This window comes from Sphaerodactylus townsendi, linkage group LG10 (assembly GCF_021028975.2).
Source record: "Sphaerodactylus townsendi isolate TG3544 linkage group LG10, MPM_Stown_v2.3, whole genome shotgun sequence".
In the NCBI taxonomy this organism is placed as follows: domain Eukaryota; kingdom Metazoa; phylum Chordata; class Lepidosauria; order Squamata; family Sphaerodactylidae; genus Sphaerodactylus; species Sphaerodactylus townsendi.
The window spans coordinates 30,416,078-30,439,127 of record NC_059434.1 but is presented as its reverse complement, the minus strand read 5'-3'; the positions used below and the strand labels follow the sequence as shown (position 1 = coordinate 30,439,127).

Below are 23,050 nucleotides of genomic sequence, written 5' to 3'. Positions count from 1 at the left end.
TACCATAACCCTGTTTTCATCATCATGGTGCCTTGGAAACTCCACATGGAGTAGTAGTGGACTAACCTAACACTCTTAGGAAGGTGGAGCTCTCAGTAGAATAGAGAATAGAGAACTGGTCTTCCTACTGCCAAGTCTACCACATAATTTATGTCCATCAGTTAATGCTTTGCAAAGATGAACAAGGAAGATTGTATTGCAGGTTTGCAGATGGAGATCATGGTGAAAGGCAGCTGAGGCAGACTGTGCTTAGGTGAATGAGCATAAACTTTCAGCAGACAGTAAACTCACACAACTTCTACAACACATTGGAACTGGAGATATTTCTGAAGGCCTTGTCTTTTTCCATGGATACAAGCATTAGACAGACCTAACATTATGAAGGACATTGAAAATGGATCACATTCTAAACTTTTTTTTATAAACACACTTTTTTATAAACAGAAACTTATTCAGGCCTCTCAGGTCTAGGATAGGTCTTTCCCCCTCCTCCTCCTTTTTTGACCAAAAAGTATTTGGAGTAGAACACCAAGTGCTGATCTGTTGCTGGCAATATCACAATTGCTTTCTTGCTGAGGAGGGTTTCAACAACTGCAAGGAGTTCTGCAGAAGGGATGGGAGAATTTGATGCTGGGTCAAAGAGAGGTAAACTCTTATGAGTAGGTTGGAAGAGAGGTAAACTCTATGGCACATCTGTTTGCCATGATGCTCAGCACCCGCTTGTCTTAAAAGAGGTCCTGCCAAGTGAAGGCTCAGTTCCTCTGTTGACTGATGTGCCAGGCTGTAACTGTTGGTGATGATGCTGAAATTATTCATGTTGTCAAATAGTAGGTCTTTCATTCTGACATGGGTTTCTTGGGGAAGAATGGTGGACCTTATTCAGGAATGTCAGAGAAGTGGGATAGCAGTGGTGAAGACAAGGGCCAGGACGAGACAATCACGATGTTACAGCCTTGTCCCTTAATTTCATAATAACCATCCCACACAGCAGCCATGCAGTAAAAAATGAGGCAATGTGCCAAGAACAATCAAGCAAGTATAACAACCTGGTGTATAAAGTACTATATTTTTGGAAAAGGAAGACTAATTTCTTTTTCCATGTGCGCTGTCAAGGAAGAGAGAGACAACAGTAAATTCACATACAAGCCACAGTTACATGCAACTATTTTTTAAAAATACCTTTTTGTATCTACGTTCTTTCTTAGGATAATTGTCTTATATTAAAAGTCACCTTCCTTCCTGGTAAATATGACAGTATGAAGAAGCTACCTAATTTATGAACAGTGGTCAGAACGCACATATCTAGAATCTTATGGACTCTCTGTTGTTTTGATCCATCAACAACTGCTGCCCTTTAAAACAAACATTTTTATTTGTTTTAGATGAGAGTAGATGCTATGCCTGGTTGTTGTTTTTTTAAGTTCTGCATTGTTTCTGAGCACTGTTAATTCAAACATGCTTAACTGGAGCCAGCACCATGCTAACAAATAAAATAACTTTCATGGGTCTCCGCAAATTCTGATTTTGTAAGTGACAAAATCAGTCAAAAACGTAGCCAACCATACGGATTGGTCCCATCTACTGCCTTGTGAAGCAAAAGGACATGTAAGAAGGTAAAAGAATAATTTTGTGTCCTAGAATTACTGTCACAACCTTGTTTTGAATCAATCTGCCACCTGTTCTATTCAGCTTGATCAAAATGAGCATTTTAAACAAAGAAGAAAGAGGAGATTAATGAATTCTTCCATTTCTGTGTGGCTAAAACTACACTGTTTATAAAACGTAAAGAATTTCTACTAACTTCTATTTGAAATTTTCATCAAGCCACAATTCACACTTTTAGTACAGAAAGCATGTAGCTGTAACATGTACAACATGGGTTTCCATTGTAAACAAACTGTGATAGAGGTATTCAAGAGTAATGGGAAAATAATATGCTAAGGACAGGAAACCGCTACTTAGATAAAAGACATTCCACAAGGAGAGAAAAACCTCCGCAGAAGTCTATTCAACCATGCATGCTTCATTTGTTACTTCTACAGCACATTACCCCCAAACAATTTCTCAGCCTCCGTGGGTACACCAAGTTCAACTACCATGCTTACTAAATATTTGATCCTAATTAGACCTAATGATCATGCCTGTTTCTCAGAATCTGAAATTCTGCAGAGACAAACCTTGACTTAATCCTGACTAGCACTGAGGACCTGGGATCACACGCAAGTATTGTCAAATCTTTTTGGAACAGTGACAGTAGGTTGTGTGCAAGGAAACGATACACTGAAAAGAAGGTGAAAAGTTGCAAAATGAGATCTCTTATAAAGGACAAAACAAAAAGGGACGAAGATCAGTGAAAGACCTGGCAACAGACATTCAGATAAAATGAGCACCACAGATTCAGAAAATTGCAAGCAACTCAAACAAAATCAAGGATGCTACAACCCCCCCCCCCTCCAAAAAAAGTCTTTTAAAAAGGAGAGTTCTTGTCCAAATTTGGAAAATAAAAAGAAATCCAAATTATGGCACAACAAATGTAAACCAACAATAAGGCTAGTAAGAAATGGATTTGAGGAAAATATTGGTTAAAATTAACTTACTGAATTCATTGCCATAGTGTGGCATTGGTTTTACAGGGAGATTAGACAATTCACAGAGGATAGGTCTATCAAAAGCCATGACAGCTAAAGAGAATTTTCATATGTAAAGTTTATATGTATATCAGTGCTTGGACAGCAAACATGGGAGGATAGTTGCTCTTGTGCCTTGCTTTTCAAAAGCATTTGGCAGGCCAATTACAGTACAGAATACTGACCTAGATGTAGAGGCGTAGCTGGACCAGAGTGCACCCAATACGCACTCTGTGTCCCCCCCCCCCCGGTCTCCCCTTACCTTAGTGCAGGCTGGAGAAGTGGCCTGTTCCCTTCAGGCTGAAAACGGCCTGGTGGAAACTATACTTCTCATGAGACCCTGGGGCTCACAAGGTCTCCTGGGAAGTGTAGTTCCCACCAGGCCATTTTCAGCCTGAAGGGAACGGCCACTTCTCCAGCCTGTAGTTTCATGAAGGCAAGTGTGTGTGCGAGAAGGGGGAGCTGCGGGGGGGGGGGGAGTTGCTGCAGGTGGGCAAGAGTGCAACGCGCACCTGATGCAATGTGCACCCCCTGGTAGTTCTGCCTCTGTCTAGATGGGCCAATGGCCTGAAAGTTTCTAATGCTCACCCTTAGTCATACCCAGTTAGAGAGTCTCATGGAGAAAAAGAAAGGAAGCTCATGTTAGCTACTCTCCAACTTTTTAAATTGTTCCTACGCTTCTAAATTCTGTGAATTTCTTTTGAAGCTTCATCATATGTAATATCTACATGAAAATCATTTACCCTAGGTGAGATAAAGAAAAACCTACTAGGCATCACTAGATTAAATGGTCTAGGTCTGCAGTTAGACATAATAGTCATCCATATTGGTTCCACCCATCTTCACAAAACAAAGTGTTGTACATCCTTTCAAAATAAAGGAATCACACTTGAATAAACTGAAACACAGGATAGCTACGGCCATGTGAAGACTGATTACTTTCCATCAGAAACAATGCCATTACCAGTTAAGACAAGGAAACCCCTCAGGCAGTTGAAATTCGTTTCCAAGTTTGGCACAGTCAGCATTCTTTAAAAAAAAACAGCTTGAAAAAGCATCTTCTACTGGACAAAATGCCAAAAAAATACTTACGTCAGGTCTACAGAAGCCTTTAGTAAAATAAATATAACAGATACTTTTACAGAACCATGGAATGCCACAATATTATTGGTAAGTTTCAAAGAAACCAAAAGATATACTCATAGAAGCAGGAGAATATTTATCAGATCTTTACTGTGTGACATGCATTTCAGACCAGTTAACAAGACTGCACTAGACTCAATTTAGAGCATAATTATTATTATATTTTGAGACTCAGGGAACCACTGTTAGGATACAGGGATTTCCATGCACAAAGATCTGGACTGAATTCCTGTATTCTCCTGTTAGAAGATTTCAGGTGGAAAGATTCAGCTATGCCTTCAGAGACCTTGATAGTCTAGGCAGAAAATACAGAGGCATCATTTTAAACAGAACTTTTGCAGGTCAAATAAGATGCACCTGCATTTCCTTATACTGTGAATAATCTGTTTTTTAATTTCATATTAATAATTAGATATATATTTGCTCCAAGCCTTTTTGTTTGATTTTTTGGTCTACAGCTTGCTTTTTTATTGTAAATTCTCCACTCTTCCACATGTTTTCATCCTATTGTTTTTCATACTGCCTTCCTAGATATGTCCTCACCAACTGCCATGACTTTGTGGAATCTGTGGATATACCACATACAATGTAATTGCTCAAACCACCTGAGGGTTCCAGCCAGAGACCTGTCATAAATTGAACGCCCCTTGTCTACAGACACAGAAATAAATCACACCCGACTGGTTCAGTTGCCACCAGACATCAGAACATCTGTTTGCCCTTAGGTAAATCAAATGCAATGAGTTTACTGTACAGCTGGATGGCTCAGGAGTCATATACCGGCACCACAAAGCCAGCAGCAGCACAATGTATGAGTACTTCTGGAATTGTTCATTTTCACTCCCCTCTCGTCAAACTCAGTCATCCCGCTGTGAAACTTCTACCCATAAAGACCTATCTGCAGAACAGCAGCATTTTAGCTAATTGAGTTGAAATGGCAGTTGAAATGACGGCAATCTGTTAGATCCCGAAGAAAGTGAGTAGTATATTATGCACACATTTTCAGGACTATTGGGAACTTGTGGCAATCACAGGTGGAGACGCACTCTGCAGTTTCTAAAGGGCAACCATCTGATAAAAGCCAGGATAAAAGACGTGTTTTTATGTAGCAGCATTAGTTCCTAAATATTGCTGTACTGCACATATGTGGCAGGCAATATAATTTTTACACCAATAACATGTACTGCATTTTTCTCCCACTCAAAGTATCTCAAAGATGGCATTTAGTACTTCTACAGAGCTGGGAACCATCCCTGGAACTTCACATACATCCTACAATACAACTGTGAGATAGGTTGCTGGTATTTCCCTAAATTGTCCCCAGGAAGCAAGATTGAGAGATTGTGGCATACCTGAGCCAATATAATGAGCTCATGGCAGACACAAACTCTAGACTTGAACTGCCACCATTTGCTTATTTATTTATAGTCCACCTTCCACTCAGAGGCTCAAGATGGATCACACAGAGTAAGTCAATACAATCACCATGATGCAACATGAAGAAGAAGAAGAAGAACAAGAACAAGAAGAAAAGGAGGAGGAGTAGTTTGGATTTATATCCCCCTTCCTCTCCTGTAGGAGACTTAAAGGGGCTTACAATCTCCTTGCCCTTCCCCCCCTCACAACAAACACCCTGTGAGATGGGTGGGGCTGAGAGTGCCGAAAGCCCAAGGTCACCCAGCTGGCATGTGTGGGAGTGTACAGGCTAATCTGAATTCCCCAGATAAGCCTCCACAACTCAAGAGCTGGGAATCAAACCCAGCAGAGCTGGGAATCAAACCTGGTTCCTCCAGATCAGAGTGCACATGCTCTTAACCTCCTACGCCACTGCTGCGCCACTGTTTTAAACATTAATTAAAACAATGCATCAAAACTTTAGAAGTCTGGAACCAACCAGAGCTGAAGCGTACCATAAGAATTAAGGGATTTTAAAAAGTACATAATAAGATACTACTTATAATAGGCAAAATAACAGAGTATAGACTCCCTAATCATTCATCCAAGTAGGTTTGTGCATCATTTTGTATAGGGCAATCCTATTACCTGTGCAGAAAAGCCCTCTTGAATGATAGGCCCTTTCCGCATGGGCCAAAAACGATGGCCTGGGGGGAGGCGGTAAAACGCTTCGCCCAGGTCGCCCGTTCAAGCACAGGGCGCGTGCTGCTGCAATGTCAGCAGCGCTTGAGCCTGACTGCCCTCCCCCCCTCCCCAGTGGCGTCAGGCCGCCCTAAACAACGCTAACCCTTTAAAGCTGGTTGTTGTTGGGGAAAGCGTCTTCCGGGCGATGCGAGGCGCTAACCGCTTCACCGCCCGGGGGGCTACGCTGTCTCCCTGCCCCGTCCCAATCACCTTGTCCCTGTCATAGCCTGCTGGCCGTTGAAGCCCGCCCACGCTGTCCTCCGACCCCTGGAGTCGGAGGGCAGCGTGGGCGGGGCTTCGACGGCCAGCAGGCGATGACGGGGACAAGGTGAGTGGGACGGGGCAGGGGGAAGAGGCGGCTCCATGTGGAGCCGCTCTTGCCGTTTGCCGGCCTTCTGCTGAGGCCGTCCGCGTCGTGCAGATCTGCGAACGGCCTTGCACCGCCCTCCATCACCGGGCGGAATTCTCGCCCGGGCTGCTGGAGGCGCACAGGGGAGAACCCGATGTGTGGAAATGGCCATACAGTTTTGTATTGATTGTAGAAAGCCAGGAGAGTGGGAGCTTCCCTGACCGCCGTAGGAGGGCCATTCCATGAAGTGGGAGCCACAATGGAGGAACCAACTGTATGGATACTTGTTGATTTTACCCATTTGCAGATTGGCATCTGCAGAGGACCCAGATGACATGAGCAAAGCTGTCTTAGCAGAGCATGGGGGAAATGTGGTCCCACAGATGATGGATTCTGAACCAGTTGTTTTCTATACCTTGTCTCACTGAAAGACAGAAGCTCAAATACCCCTCTTCTTCCTGCGGAATGCTCCACTTATAGGTCTGCTCTTGAAAAGCCATGCCCATAGCAGAGCATTCCACAGGAAGAAGAGGGATATTTGGTCACAATTGAGCTTCTATCTTTCGGTGAGACAAGGTATACTTGTCTTCAAACATATGTACACCATAACATGGTAATCCAACTCAAGCATGGATCAATGTGACCAGGTCATCCAAGCACGCTTGCACCTAAAGTTCAACACTTAGGAAACTTTAAAATGTACTGCAAAATAAGACTTTCAACTATCTGCCATGATAGCCTAATAAATTTACCTTCCCCAAAAGTATGCACACTAGTAATATAAGTTCCCTGGTTATTCTATAGAATCTTGAAACAGCTCTACTAGAATGAATATGTTATTTATGCTCTGTTGCTTTATTCAGAAGAATATGAATGATTATGTAATGATTTAATGAGATGCAAATGTACACAGGCCTCATTTTTTTTAAAAAAAATCTCTGAATTATCTCAGTACTTTCAGGGGCAATGTTACAAGCACTAGGTGCAACTTCAGAGAAACGTGGAAAGATTTTGCTCTCACTGTGAAGCAATAAAATAATGTTTTCTGAGAAAGAACTGCATCGGTAAACAGCCATGGCTCTGTGAAAATAACATTTTTAAAAAGAAATTAGGAGCTTAAGCAGAGGATTTTTGTGCATTGGGCACAAATCATCTCTCTTATACCAGTAAAGGCTTACTTGACATGACAAATCATCTCAACAACCAAAATGATTGGCTTTTACAATTTTTTGTTGCTTTTAATCCATAATTTTTTTGTAGCTCAATGTGGCACTTTCCTCATTCTTTACAATTACATGGTCCATCTCTCACAACTATATAATTTTCATGGCTGGGTGAACTGTGTTTAAGAGAAAGCAGAATAAAAGAAAGGGTGGGCCAAATCCAGATCCATTATAATCAACTGTAACACTATCACTGACTTCAGTGGGTGTCAACTGTAACTGTGTACCTTCAATAATCAAGGAATACAAAACAGTCCAATTCAACTATGTTGGAAGATGTGCAGCCAAGTGATGGGTCAGCTCTATGCCTTTAAATCAAGGGAAAACAAGAGCAACAATAAGATGGCAAAATATGGCGGATGGAGCCAGCCGAGTACAGCTAACTTAGTACTGCAAAGCTACTGTTATGAGCTTCTGATGTGAGGCTTATGTATAAATCTGAAGTGATTATTTGACTGGGCCTTAGGAACAGAAAATCAGTCATGTGAAATATGGAGCTGTTTACTAGCCAAGATCTACCTCCCATTTTCTTTTGGGAATGTAGCACATGGGTAGTGTAGAGATGACTTCCTCCCCCAGTACATGGGAAATCATTTTGTTGAAACAGTCTCCTTCAAACTTTAAAAAAAAATTCTGCAAAAAATCTAACAAAAACAAATAACTACTGAAGGAAACTTTTTTTAAAAAGTAAAGGATTAGAGTTGCCAACCTGCAGGTGAGTCCTGGAGACCTCCTAGAATTACAACTGAGACAACAGAGATTAGTTCCCGTGGAATGAATGATTCATTCACTATGGTTAAAGACAAGTAGACAATTTGCTGGTGGTTCCTGGCCCCTCTATGACGCGGCTGGCCTCCACTCAGGCCAGGGCCTTTACAGCCCTGGCCCCTGCCTGGTGGAATGCTCTTCCGCCAGCTGTCTGGGCCCTGCGGGACCTTAATGAGTTCCGCAGGGCCTGCAAGACCAAGCTATTCCGCCGGGCTTTTGGGGCCAGCCGCTGAAGCCCCCTCCCCCTCCCCTTTTTGACAACTGGGGCCCTACTGTTCTCTCTTAGAGGAATTTAGTTGTTGGGCACTATCCTCTGCTTGAAATGTTTTATTAGGATGGTACGCTGTCTAATGTATTTTAGGATGGAACGCTGTTTTAATGTACACCAGTACAGAATGTACGGTGCTTGTTTATTTTATTATTTGATGTTTGTTTTCCGTTTTAAACCGCCCTGAGCCCTCCGGGGGAGGGCGGTATAAAAGCTGAATAAATAAATAAATAAATAAATAAATAAATAAATACATACATACATACATACATACATACATACATACACACACACACACACACATACATACATACATACAAAACCAGATGAGTTCCCCTAGATACAAATGGCTATTTGGAGAAAGGAATCTACAGTAACATACCTTGCTAAGATCTTTCCCCGCCCCAACCCCACATTTCCAATCTCCAGGAATTTCCAACCCAGAACTGGCAACTGGGTAAGAGTATATTAGAAAGTACAAATGCAATGAATGCAGAGAGAAACACAGTAGACTGCTTGTTAATGCCTTAATACCAGGTCTTTATCTTTTCTCTTTTGCATACAGAAACAAATCGCACATCCAGTGTTCCAGCCTGTGGCACTGCAGTAATTTATGCCTATAGCCTGTCTCATCTGTCTCTCTCACTCAGACACTGGTTGCAGCAAGCAGCAATGTAAAGAAAACAGAAACTGTGCCATGTACGCACTCTCGCTGCCACCACTTATATAATAACGGTCACTAAACACCGCCGAGCCTTGGGCCACTAATATATATATTAGACTGAGGGAGTAAAGACCAGAGCCTCTAACAAAAATGGAGGGAAACTCTGTCAGAGAGGGTTTTGGCTTGAATGCAGACCGGCACTACCCCTTTTAGGCTCACAGACACAGACTGGCACTTTTGGTAACGTGAAATCAGGTTTTAAGTTTATTTAACAGAAAGGAAGCCTTCTCAGTTGGTTTAGTAAGGCTTTAACGCTTGCGGTTACAGAAAATTAGAGCTTATTCTTGAGAGACTGTTTCAGTCAGTTTCTTAACAAAGCTTGGTTACACGCAGGTGGCCACTTTACTCTCTTTCTTAAAGAGTTTTCAGATACTTAAGCTTTCACACGCACAGGTTTCTGGTTTCTTAGCTGTTAAGCATACAGTTTCTAGCTTCTATAGCTTTTCCACATACAGACACTAGTTCTTCAACTGATCCACACACCCTTCTGTTCCCACACTCTCCACGTCTAAGTCTGGAAGGACCCTGGCATACACAAGCCTCCCTGGCATACACAAGCCTCCTCTGATAGGCCTCACTGCCCCTTTGGACTAGACTTCCCAGACTGGATTTGGAACTGGGGTTGGTCAAACACTAGGTCTGGACAAACAAGCTGTCTAGCCACTGACTGGCGGGTCCCTTTCCACCAAACTCAGGGCCACCACACTCTAACAAGCCTCCTCAGCTTAATAGTGCTGTCTGACTCCTGTCAGCACACGAGCGGAGTCAGATCCAACAGCAAAGGACCCTGTCACAGGCTTCTCCCTGCTTTTATATATTCAGTCCTTGTGGCTCCCTCTACCTGAGATACTAGGCAAACTGCGCCTTCTGCCAGCCAATCAGGTAGGACCTCCTTATATGGACTGTGTTGTTAACTCTCTCTCTGGCTTCTGCCAAGGCCTGTCTCACTGGGCCTTACAAACAAACACACACCAACCCTTCAGGATGGGTAAATCCGTCACAAACTGCAAGAAAAATATACTTCACATTTTCCATCCTTGCTCAGGAAAGCTGTGATTGTATCAGGCATTTCTACATATTTTAGCCAGGGAATACTTTCATGTTTTATTTGGGACAAGGCAAATCAGTAAAAGAAGCATGAATCTCTTAATTCCCTGTTTCACCACACATCAGTGTATGCTCAAAGCTTGTCTAATTCTTCACACAAAATGACACTTAACACAAAACTAGTTACATTGGTCATTTTGTAAGAAGCTATTTACTTCACACACAGTCATGAAATTAAAACATAGGGCCCAAACAGTTGTGGAAAAGACCACATATCTTTGTCTAATTAGTTCAAGCTGGAAATGTATTCAACTCAGTTTGCTTCAGAGCTAAATGGGGAAGAGAGGCAGTGTATGCTGGATGTAGCAATGTCTAATGTGCAGAAGAAGAAGACCCAGCAGGAGGCAGGCAGGTGGTCAGTGAGAGAGGGCTGTAAAGTTAGTGACCCCTCCATCCTTTTGTGTCACCTCTTGTCTGTCCCTAGACTGATACTATCAGATCTAATATCCTGTTTCTTCTCAGAGGTTAGCTGCAGAGACTCTTCCTAGCTAGCAAGGTAGCACTATGCTATCTTTCCCTCTTTCTATCCTAAATGTAGTTCCTAAAAAACATTGGCCAGAGTGATGACCCTGGACTTAGAGGCCAGGAGGCATGTCTCCTGTCCTCCACAACACGACAGAAGGAGACCGGAGGTAAGCAACATTTGGGAGGGCCAGGCAAGAAACGGCGGCTGCCATCGGGTGCTGTTCGCATGGCACCAAATGGAAGCCAGTGTTTGCTACAAACCTCACTCCCTGAGCAAGATTTGAAAACACCGTTTGGGCAGGAACAAAGCACTGCTGCGTCGATTTGGCAGCGGTGCCTGTGCGTAGGGTCCCTGCCAAGCAGTTGTTTTTTACACAGGGGCTGAAATAGTTGAGATTTTGGCCGCCTGTGCTTGGGCCAGTATATGAATAGAAGCAGGGAGGATTAAATAAGCTTTGTCAATTTCATACAATATTAACATTCAGGCAAAAATACAAAGAAACAGCGATGATTAGATCACCTTGCCAATTTCACATAGTGATTTTAATGTTCAAGCACAGATTGAAAGAAGCAGGGGCACCATGTGTTCAGACACAGATATAAAGAAGCAGGAGTGACTGGACCAGCTTTGTCAATGCATATTGAACTAGCGATGTAACATGAAAGCAAAGTACACTGTGTCTGCAGTTAGCGAGTGAAACTGATAAGGAACTGCCACAGTAACAATTGTGCATAATAAATGTTTTGTGGGGGGCTAGGCTGGCCTACATGTTTCTGTTTCTTGAGGTAATGGTGCCTGCTCAGTTTTTTTGGGGGGGGGGATTAGGCCTCCATTTTGTGTGGGTAGTCCTCAATGACAGGAATGAAAGCTGAGACTTTTTAAAATTGCTGCTAGGGTTGGTCAATACTAAAAAAATTTGGGAAAATTCGGATTTGGGTATTTTGGGGCATAAAATGATTTGTATGTCTGAATTTGAATCATAGCCGATTCGGATATGCCCGAAAATTTGGGTAAATTCAAAAAATCCGGATCATTTTATTATTTTTTTGAATTTTTGGAGTTTTTACACGTTTTGGACTGCAGAGGGCGCAATTTTAAAGCTAGTGGCACTAAACTTTCAGGATATCTTCCGGAGACTGTCCTGATGATTCTCTCCAAGTTTAATGAAGTTTGGTTCAGGGGGGGCAAAGTTATTGACCCTCAAATGGGGTGCCCCATCCCCCATTGTTTCCAATGGAAGCTAACAGGAGATGGGGGCTACACTTCTGAGAGTCCATAACTTTGGACCCCCTGAACCAAACTTCACCAAACCTGGGGAGTATCATAAGGACAGTACTTGTATGATACCCTGAAATTTTGGTGACAGTAGCTCTAAAATTGCACCCCTCACAGCCACCCCAAAAAATTCCCCCAGATTCTGTGCTCTGTAGTGGCTGGATGGCTCCATTGCAGCCAATGGGAAATTTCTGTGGGAGGGTTGTGGAGTGCACATTTCTCATGGTAAACCCACAAAACTTACAGGGTGTCTTCAGGAGAGTCTCTTCATGACACCATCCAGGTTTGGTGACCGTTGCTTCAAGGGGTTCAATGTTATGGGTAGGGTCCATCTCCTACTGCCCCCATAAGCAAAGTTCCTCAAACGTGAATGGTGTCATCCAGAGACTCTCCTGAAGATACCCTGAACGTTTTGTGACTGTACAGCAGCATGATAAATGTGCACCCCACAGCCCTCCACCGAAAATTCCCCATTGACAACCATGCACAAGTCACTACAGAAAAAAGAATCTTGGGCAAATTTTGGGGGGTGCCTGCAGGGGTGCATTTTGGAACATATCAGCACCAAAATATCAGGGGTATCATCATCCGGGACACTGTCCTGATGACACTAAGAAGTTTGTAGTGCAGTTTGGTTTAGGGGGGCCAAAGTTATTGACCCTCAAAATGGTAGCCACCATCTCCTTAGCTCCCATTGCAAACAATGGGGGATAGGGGCACCCCTTTTGGGGGTCCATAACTTTGGCCCCCCTGAACCAAACTGCACCAAACTTGGGGGGTATCATCAGGACAGTCTCCTGATGATACCCTGAAATTTGGTGCCACTAGCTTTAAAAATTCTGGTTTGCATGTTTCACCGCTCCTGCACATGAAGCCTGCTGGTGCTGATATGTTGAAAAATGCGCCCCCCGCAGGCCAAAACGTGAAAAAACACCAAAAAATAAAAACGCAATTCGGCTGGTGATCCGAATCTCATGGATTCGGATCTGCTAGGATTTGGACAGCTCAGATTCAGACCCTGCTCATCCAAATCCATCCGAATCAGTGCAGATTTGGTAAAAATCCAGATTCGGACTGTCCGAATCTCCAACCCTAATTGCTGCTTTAATGTAAATGTGTAATAATGTTAGAGCACCCGAGCAAAAGAATACAGGGGGACACAGATGACATCACCATTAGGAATAATAGCTTCTCAGCAGTCACATGCACAATAAATGCAATTAAATGCAGCTCAAGAGACAAGAGGGAAAATGACAGGGGGAATGGAGTTATGCAGAATGATTTCACAGAAAAGGTTTTCAAGTCACAGGGTTTGAGCAGTGGAAAAATGTATGGTAAGCTGCGCATGCAGGTAAGGTCTCCATTTCAATAATCAAAACAGCTCCATCTTCTGTTTTGTCCCCTGGTTTCGCTTAGCAAAGCAGAGTGGGTTAAATCCCCCATTTACTTCCCTGCATGGCACTGACAGATTAGGGCTATATGAGCCTGCTTTCTGGATTATTATAGCCTGCTTTCTGGATACAAACATGCATGGGCTATATCATATCTGGTTTTTTGCCCAATATATGTCTTATTTTCACAACAGTCCCGTGAAATGGACAGACACGAGACATGAAAATGTTTAAAGAGTGCCATGTCACTGCAGGTTAACTACATGCAACATTAGTGCAAAGTTATTGTATTATTTCAAAAACTTTATCAAAGCTATCTTTTTAGTATAAATAACTCTTTATATATGTGTATTTGGGTTCTACATAACAATATTTTGCAATAGGAATAGTAGAAGATATTACATGTACAAATAACAGAAATATTTATGAATGAAGTTAGCATTAAAGTATTTAGAAATGAAAGACCCAAATTAAGGGCTCCATAAAACAGGTTCCATAAAACAGGGGGAAATGTCACTGAAAGCAGTTCAACTTGGAACATGTTCTAATCATTATTGTTCTTAATACGTTGAAATGGGAGCCCTCTTGCTGATTTTATGACTAAATATCAATCAAAATCCGCAAAGAATTCTCAAGAAACTGTATTCTTGCAGCAGTTTCCCTGTTATGACTTTTGTTCATTGTGAGTCCTACCTCACATTAAAGTGTGTGAAGGATTTGTACAGCCCGCTCAAGTACAGCTCTATATTTACCTAATTGGAAGCTTTCATCTTCTAGAAAGATGGACATGCCATACATACACGCACCTTCACCATCCAGAAGCCATATTGATCCATCTCCTATTCCTTAGACAAGGTTAGGCTAAAGGTTATGGCCTTGGAATTTGGCATGGAGAACAGCTAAATTTCACAAAATGCAAATAATTTATTTTGTCAGGTCTCAAAAACATAAGGAATGAAAAAAACTAAATGAATGCTTCTTCTTCCATACTTCGGATATTATTGGGAAATCTATTACATTTCCTAATACATCTTGGTGTCTGTTTGCACTGTTTTACTTCCTGATTCTCAAAGTACAATAAACAAATAAGCTACCATAGGGTTTTGAAAGGTACCAAGCAGTCTTCTTTGATAGTGAAGGACGGCCTAGTCTTTTAAGAATCATGAATTTATTTATTTACTTCATTAATATCCTGCTTTTGAGCAGGTTAGGCTGAGAGCGTATAACTGGCCCAAAATCGTCTAGCAAGTTTCCATGGCAAAGTGGAAACATCAAAGAGTGTAACATGAAGTCACTTCAAAATCTTTGTCAACAATAAGAACTCAGTCACTATTTTAAAATGCTGTATGGCATTTTATTATTTATTTATTTTTATTTAAAACATTTATATGCTGCCTTTCTACCCGAATAGGGTCCCCAAAGTGCCAAACAACAGGCATTGAGACATTTAAATATTAAAAGCACATTTGAAGTGTATCTATAAATATTTAACAATAAAATAAAATATTAAAACAAAAACACTAAATCTATTGAACCAGACATATACACAAGCTACCCACAATTAAATAAAACCTTCAAGCCTTAACTATACATTAAATAAAAAACAGGTAAAGAAGTCCCAAGGGACATTTAAAAAGAAAAGAACATTTCCTCCCCTTGTGCTGAGTTCCAAGTGCATTGCTCTGGTGAACAGGCGTTTGGAACTGGGGGACTATCAGTATAAGAATTTACAAAATGCATTTGCATACATGTACATCTTGCTTCTAAGAGTTTTCCATCCTTGTTTGTTCTTATTCACCCAAGAACAACTGTGGCAAAAAACATGCATTTTCAAAGGAAGCCAGCCCCTCACCCATGAGATCCACTGTTCTTTTCTTTTAAATGCAAGAAAAGGTCAGCCCATCCAATTATTGATTCGACCTCAGCACATAACTTTGAACAATAAGAGGTTCCAGTCAACCTAGAAACTGCACACTGTTTTCTAGGAGCCATTTCCCCTAATCAGAATGATGTGCTGTGAGGCTGGTTGTATGGGTTACTCAAAGCACAAGAAAAAGATACTATGCAGAAGTTCAAAGGCATTCCTTTCTTAGTTATTCTAGCATATAGTCTCAATTCAATTCAGAACTTGAAATTTAAGAGTTGTGAATCTTCGTCAACATAACTTCTGTGTATTCTGCTCAAATAAAGAGATGTACAGGCCCAGGGGAAAAATGTAAGGGAAAAAAACTCCCCTCCCCCCCAATTTTTTTAAACAGAAAAATTGGAAATTTAGGGGAGTAGAGTACTGAAAAAAAGAAAATAAATATTCTCTCTTCAGGATTAGTGAAATGCTGTTAAAGATGTGTGCGTGCTGTAGACAGTCACAGCTTTTAGATACAAGATATATTTCTTCATCTATTCTATTCTTCATCTATTCTGAGCCCTTCGGGGACAGGGCAGTATACTAAATTTAATTAATTAATTAATTAATTAATTATAATTATAAGAATAATTAATTAATTATAATAATAATATTATTATTCTAGGAAACAATTTTCATGAAGGTTTCATGCAGGGCATTCATTGCTTCTCAACTGCTGCTTGCCTCCTGTTGGATCTAACTGTTTCATTGTGGTTGACCTGTTCACCTCTCCCTTAAACCACTGCAAACACATATACTTATAGATTTGGTGACCAGCAGCATATTGTCTTAGGTTGATGGAGGGGAGAAAAGATCAGAAGAAGGTGGGACAGAAACTACATCTAGCAGCCCCATCCAACCCCCTGGCAGCAGACCAGCAGTGCGGGGAGCAGGGAAAAGCCATCAAACCTGCCGCCACAGAAAAACCCTACAGATAGGAAAGGACATATGCCACCAGAAGGGTGACGTATGTCCAAGGGCCAGTGCACTGCGCAACTGACCCTCAACTCTGAGAGAGAGAGGACTAACATCAGCTCCACCCCTATGAATGCCATAGCCAGGCCACCCCATGAACTTTCAGACTTTGTGGCGGCAGGACTGAGGGACACATGGGTGCTGGCACGTCTGCCCCCCTCCACAGCTGGGTGCAGCCATTGCACTCCATTTCCATAAGGAGTCCCTTTGGGAGGCCCCACCCTTGCAGCCAGATGGGGCTACCCACTTCAGGGAGGGAAACCTCCTAGAATGTTTAGAATTTAAAGGAACTAAGCCCTGCCCAAGCCCGCACAAGGGAGAAAAAAAAAAGGAACAGGTAATTTAGCTGGAACAAAGGTATTTGCACTAAGGTAATATAGAGTGCATTACTGGGTAAATTTGTACTGGGTAAATTTGCAACTTTGTTGTAGAAAACTAAGGTATTTTTATAACTTTCAAATATCATACAAATGACAAATATTACAATTTTTATTATAATTATAAATAAATGCACTTTATGTTGCTAAAGCAATAAAAACTTGTTTAGGTTTGAAAAGCCAGTAAATATTGCATATATTTCAATTTCCTTCATAATTTTTTTGTTTCTGGAAAAACATACAAAAATGGTTTCCAAATTTCTGAAAATTTTACATCTACTCAGATATTCCAACAGCTACCTTGGACAGAGAGGTGCCTTTAAAATCACTGAAAACAGCAGATCAGCACATGCAAAGAGATCAGAGCTTTTTTCAAAATCAAGATTTCATTCAGATTTCAACCCAGATTTTGGAATTCTGGATTTCCTCAGCTCTTCTAGAAATGGTGGCACTTTTCTCCAGCGAAAGGACCCTTCTCCTGACGAAAAAGAATTCTTGCATCAGGGGAAGGCTCTACAACCCCAGCCATGTTTCTGAAATGGAAGCTAAACATTAGAAATTCACAATTTGTATTTGAATTTTGTACACAACTTTGTACATGCTCAGTTGCCCACAGCCTTAGTTCCTTAAATTCATTTGTGTCTTTTCCATCTGCTATGCATCAGTAGAACAACAACAAGAACATCTAGACTTTGGTTGTTATTTTTTGGCTTTATGTGAATGATGATAAAAGAGTAGAAAAAATAAGAAAATGGACATAAGGAATGCAAAAGCTGCGACATATTTTGTACACTCCCACACTCTCAACCTAATCTACCTCACGGCGTCGTTGTGAAGATAAAGCAAGAGGGGAAGAGAATGACATAAGCCATTTTGCGTCCCTTTTGGAGAGAAGGGTAGGCTATAAAGTAAATACATTTCAAAACTAATTGTAAAAATTCTCCAATTTCCCAAGAGATGTGGGGCAAGTATAGAGCTGAGAAATATGGAAACAGAAAGGAAGAGATCTGCCCATCCTTACAGGAGATTGTAAATGCACCTTCTATTATCATGAATACGAAATCTGGAGTCTAGGGAGTCTCTATATGCCTTAGAGTAGACCTACTGAGGCTTGGACAAATCATGAGTTTAATATAACTGTGTTTCCAAGAAACAGCATATTTTAAAGGCAAGCATTTGGTAGGTACATGTTTTGTGCTAGTAACACATTCAGAAACATTCTGAGAGATCCTGTTTGATGGGACATTTTTACTGTAAAATTGATACATGCAACTTGAATGTTTACGTTGACGCTCATAACAGTGTCTGTACATTTCTTTAGCCAATGTCAACTATGTTGAATGCTACTTTTATTCACCCTACTACAAATAACAGTGCTACGCTTCTGAAGGCCTTCAGAATCGCCTAGGAGTGAATCAGGTAAGTAAAATAAAAAAAGTAAATGGAGGGAAATGTTATTTTTTCACTAACATATTTGACACCGCCATTGGAGAATGAACAAAGAACGCACTGTCCAAAAAGAAATCTGCACAAAATGTTACTGTTTGTTCACCATGAATGTGGAGGTATATTTACTAAAAGAAAGACATTCCATTCCTCTCCTGAGATTTCTCCTTCATTCAGAAGAATTAGAGTGCGGTGTTCATGTTCCTTCAATTCAGGTTAGGTCAGCACTTCAGTTACAAACCCTGATTCGCTAGAGCAACATTAGTTGGCTATAAAAATTAATCCTAGGCTGAAACTTGGCATTAATTTGATTCCAATTTCAGAGCAAGTTTATATGCATGAGATATTGCAGTTGTAACCTAAGTGAGGGCATTTAACTACTGAACATGTGGAAAATTACCATGCAGAGAACATTCTTTGGTGTGTAATTTCTGTAACACAAATTTCATTTCCATGAAAAACTAACGAAAGAATTTCATACAGTATGGGATATGTATGCAGGGTGGGCTTATTTTTCTCCTGCATGGTGGGCTTATTTGAACTCAGATGGGAAGAAAAACACCTACAAAGACCATTTTTATACCTAGCACTGGCAGAATTCATTTCAAGCATATCTGTTTCAATTGTGTCTTCTTTTTGCAAGTCCTAGAAAACAATGAGGTTTTTCTTCTGTTTCTTTGTTTCTGGTCATCTGACATTGATAGCCCTTTCCTTTATTTGCCAGTGTTAACCCTCATGTGTGAATGCAAATACTAATGCATGTGCGAACGCACACATGCTCTTATTTTCCCATCTCTAGAACCCCACCATCAAGGCAGAAATGTTTCAATTCAGGGTATTTTCCTTTCCACTATCTGCCTCATTGTTGTACAATAGACAGAACAGAGACCGGTAAGGTGACTGGTGAGCAAGGAGACAGGAGAGGAGACAAAGGAATTTTGGCTGAAGAAGGGAAGAGGTTAATGCAAAAACAATGTTTATATATTCAAGTGATAAAGCTTTTTCTGGACTGTACCACTTCAGGCTGCCCAAGGGTAAAGAAATTCTTATAAACATACCCTATTTGCATATCAACCCAGCCTAATAAAGGAGATCAAAACCATTCAGAATATAAATTAGTTTAGCTATCTTATCCCTGAATTACTAATCTGCAAAAATGAAAGTTCTTGGAAAGCAGCAGCAAATTATATCATACTGGATTTCAAAGACTTAAGAACAGATGAAGTTACAAACCAACCAACTGGCAGGGCTGTGTTCAATCTTTTTCTTCACTATAGTAATGAGACTGAAGAAACTAAAAGAAAAAAATCTTAATCTCCTACAATGAGAGATATAATGCATGGTTAATATGCTGTCATGTTTTCTGAAGAACTCAAAGTTTCTGAACAAGATATATGTGTAGATATCCACTCTTGCTTCTGTATGTCTAAACATGTTAGCATTACTTACCTACCAATGCACACAGTTTCTGAACAGAAACCCAATCTGTGATAGGTTCTCATACTGTGTTAATTAATGACCAAGGAATATTAGCTATGAATCCAAGACAACATTGCAAATCCTTAACTAGCACTTTTAGGAGGTGAAAAAAAACATACCGGTTAGACGAGAGATTTTTTTCAGATGTAGCTGTCAATATTTTTGTCCTTGTACATCCAGTTCCTGTTGACTTAGTCCCCGCTTAATCTTTAGTTTCTCCAAGGTCTAAGTTTAGGTGAACAGCAAGAACCTGCATTAGAAAGAAATGACAGCATGAAAGAATTTCAGCTGCTGCTCGTGTTCTAGAATCATATAAGCTATTTCCAGCACCCGATGAGTTTGTCTGCAGTGAGAAAAACCAGTAAAGTATATAGGCAGGAAAATGCACGACAACGTTTTTGCTATTTAGATGTCATAGTGATGAAAAAAAATCTGTTTTCAGTTCACTTTAGGAAGCACATTTCCCTAAGCAAAAGAAACAGGTCAACAGTGCCTTTCTTTTTCTTGGATCCAATAGTCAGCCTAGAAAATGCTGTATATTTTGTACCTCCTGCTGAAAGTATCAGCCCAGTTTCTTCAAGCTACAGTCTTTTTCTCTTATGCTTTAATGTGAATCGTTTTTCGGGGGGTCTTGCTGGTGTCAGTGATCAGGGACAAACTTAGCTTCTCCCTAAGAGGGAAGCCAGAGGTTTATTTTCAGTTTGTAACTGAATTTTTTGGAATCAACAACCCTGCTATTTTTGAACATCAGCGTCCTAAAGCATTGTGGCACCTCTCTGACAGCGACGCTCAGGGTCGCAATGACCCCGCTCGGTCACTAAAACGAAGGAGCAACAATCAAAGGTTTATTAAAGTTCAAATTGTGTAAGAAGCATTCTTTAATTAGTTTTCCCCCCAATTATGTTAAAACAAATTGTTACAAATGACATAGTTCAAAGGTCATCACTAAACTGGGATCAGTGGGATATAAAAACCCATTTACCTATTGCGTTTTAAAAATTCTTCCATGTCAAAAAAACTTCCCTAGATGCCCTCTATAAAGTGTTTTTTCTAAGTGTCTGGTAGAAAAAAAACATTGCATCATCAAGAAATTACCTTCATTCTCAGCAGCTTATTCTCCAAAGGCTTTTTGTCTTAACAAATCTGCAAATTATTGCTCTAAAGTTAACTTTTTGTACCTGAGCTGCAGAGTACAAAACAAGGTTACACAAAATATATTATTAAACCTCTCACTGTATCTCTAAATCTTGCGCAGTCTTCCATTTGGTTAGCCAGGTCAATCAGGTATTTTATGGTTTCCATTATGGGGCAACTCTGCCTTCTATATTGGTGTACAATGCACAAGGGTCGCATTTGAAGAACAAATATTCTATTCAAGCCAATGAAGTCCAATGAAAGAGAAACTGGTTATCCTAGCTTTTAAAAAGGCATTTGGCAAATACTCCAGCACTCACAATCTATTAAAACCCTTGAAAGTTTGGGAACAAATATTTTTGGCTGTTGCCTGAGGATGCCAGCCTTCAGATGGGACCTGAGGATCCCCTGGAATTACAACTCAGAGATCAGTTTCCCTGGAGAAAATGGATGCTTTGGAGGTGGACTCTGTAGCTGCAGCACTGTACCCCACTGGGGTCCCTGTCTTCCACAGGCTCTATCCCCAAATCTACAGACGTTTTCCCCCACCTGGATCTGGCAACCTTACCCTGCCCATCCCCTGGCAGAGGCTAGAGAGGACCCCATTGTTGCTCCTATTTCTTTCATCTTTAAAATGCTAAATTATTAACAAGTAAATCTGACATAATCCTGCACTAGCAAGCCAAAGGTATTAAGGGTCCCAGTGCTACAATTTGTTATTATGATGAAGTTACTTAGCTCAGCCTAATAGTGTGCCCAGCACAGTAGACCCCCATTCCTATTGTAGTGGTGGATTCCCCCCCACTTTGAATAAGAAGTGGGAAGGAAGAAAGCTTATTTGCCAGGAAGGTGTTGTAACATCTTAGTGGCCAAAATCTATTTTGGAAAAGAAGAGCCAGAGTACAATAGTAAGTTGGACTAGGGTTCAAACCCCCACTTTGCCATGAAACGTTAGGTCCCTCACAGAGCAGCTGTGATGATAAAATGGGGAGGCGAAATGATGTACGTGTCCCTGAGCATCTCAGATAAACGATGACATAAAAATATTACAGAAAGACAGGAACACCAGAACAATACTGTGGCCAAATATCCTCAGCATTCACATGGGAATGTGGGATGCTGTTACCCAGAAAGCAAGTTGTAATTTGTTTTTACCCAACCTGTTTTACTCCCCATAAAGTTCTGGCCACAACACAGATTCAGTTTCGCTCAATCTAAAATCTAGTTTGGCCTTGCACTGTTGAACCAGAAATAGCCCCTCCTGCTTCCCAAGGAGGTCAAGAATGCTGTGGCCACTGCTTGTACAGCTAAAGCTGCCAAGACAGGGTAAGATTAGACTACCCGTTAATCTGTACTTCTGCTTTATTGTAAGAAGTTACTGTACATCCATTAACTAAATCAGGATACAGACAATGTGTTACATGGTAGAACTTTTGTTCATTTGCAATTGTTTGAATAATACCCAACAAACCTACCACCATTTGGCTTTCAGATGGTTAAAAAAGCTGTAATGCGAAAGACTGCAATATTGGTATTTTGTGTACTGTTAATTTTGGAAGAATGAGGCCACACTGCTGCATATCTTTTCTTCCACTGTTCTTTTGAGTTGGAATACACCTCAATTAAATACACACTACACTACATACAGCCTTCATGCATACATCTCTCAGGTTGTTCCTCATCTGACATTCAAACAGCAACAGAGAAGTTAAAACCACCAAGATAATTTTTTAAAATGTTACCTATTTTATTTTCAAACTGAATGAATGTCCATGGAACATTAATGATCTCCAAGTGTAGCATCACAGGTTACAGATTCTGTTCTGTACAGAGATATACCTGCCAGACATTTTAATTGCTTCAAAACATTCATTCATTCATTTATTTTAATTAATTAATTAATTAATTATTAGATTTTTATACCGCCCTCCCCCGGAGGGCTCAGGGCGGTGTACAAATAAATATATGCAGACAGGGAAAAGTTAAAAACCAGTACAAATATAATACTAGCCCTGTCTCCCTATTAAAACCAATAACAATGATACAGTCAGCATCCACCTTTTAAAGACATCAGCCTTTTAAAGACGTTACTGGGAGTCCATCAACAGGAGGAAACACTGTCCTGTAATGTTTCTGATATGTGCAGTTGCCATTTCATGTGAGCAGTGCAACATGTGACTTTTCACATGCTCATGTAGTTTTGGTACATGTGACTAAGTCTGCATTCATGTGAATCAAAGGGTAATATGCACAAAA

At 40.8% G+C, this 23,050-nt stretch overlaps 1 protein-coding gene across 30 annotated transcripts in view; it reads right to left on the bottom strand.

The window, feature by feature from the left end:
* The window catches only part of SORBS2 (sorbin and SH3 domain containing 2), a 289,570-nt gene that overhangs the window by 137,606 nt on the left and 128,914 nt on the right, over window positions 1-23,050 (bottom strand). For 29 of the 30 annotated variants that reach the window (XM_048509745.1, XM_048509754.1, XM_048509766.1 and 26 more), the window contains exon 2: window positions 19,780-19,910. The gene's annotated coding sequence lies outside the window, so the exon portion shown is untranslated. Of the gene's footprint in view, window positions 1-19,779; window positions 19,911-20,207; window positions 20,297-23,050 lie in introns of those variants that run through there. The other variant, XM_048509748.1, reaches the window with a different exon arrangement.